Below are 804 nucleotides of genomic sequence, written 5' to 3' on the forward strand. Positions count from 1 at the left end.
TAGAACAGATTAACTCGGTGGCACTCGATGTATGCACAAGGCTTATTCCTCTAAGAAAAAGGAGGAGTAGATGTAAAATAGAAAGAGACAGGCGCTCCCTTTACAGGCGACGGAAAAGAATAACAGAGCGGCTAAAAGAGGTCAATATATCAGAAATGCGCAGGGAGACACTGGTCAGAGAAATAGCAAGCATCGAACTTAAGCTAAAAGAATCCTTTAGGAGTCAGGAATCGCGGGAAGAACTAAAAGCCATAAATGAAATCGAAAGAAACCCAAAGTATTTCTTCTCCTATGCCAAATCAAAATCGAGAACAACGTCCAGTATTGGGCCCCTACTTAAACAAGATGGGTCCTACACAGATGACAGCAAGGAAATGAGTGAGCTACTCAAGTCCCAATATGACTCAGTTTTTAGCAAGCCGCTAACCAGACTGAGAGTCGAAGATCAAAATGAATTTTTTATGAGAGAGCCACAAAATTTGATTAACACAAGCCTATCCGATGTTATCCTGACGCCAAATGACTTCGAACAGGCGATAAATGACATGCCCATGCACTCTGCCCCAGGGCCAGACTCATGGAACTCTGTGTTCATCAAGAACTGCAAGAAGCCCCTATCACGAGCCTTTTCCATCCTATGGAGAGGGAGCATGGACACGGGGGTCGTCCCTCAGTTACTAAAAACAACAGACATAGCCCCACTCCACAAAGGGGGCAGTAAAGCAACAGCAAAGAACTACAGACCAATAGCACTAACATCCCATATCATAAAAATCTTTGAAAGGGTCCTAAGAAGCAAGATCA

This window comes from Cherax quadricarinatus, chromosome 45, assembly GCF_038502225.1.
Source record: "Cherax quadricarinatus isolate ZL_2023a chromosome 45, ASM3850222v1, whole genome shotgun sequence".
In the NCBI taxonomy this organism is placed as follows: domain Eukaryota; kingdom Metazoa; phylum Arthropoda; class Malacostraca; order Decapoda; family Parastacidae; genus Cherax; species Cherax quadricarinatus.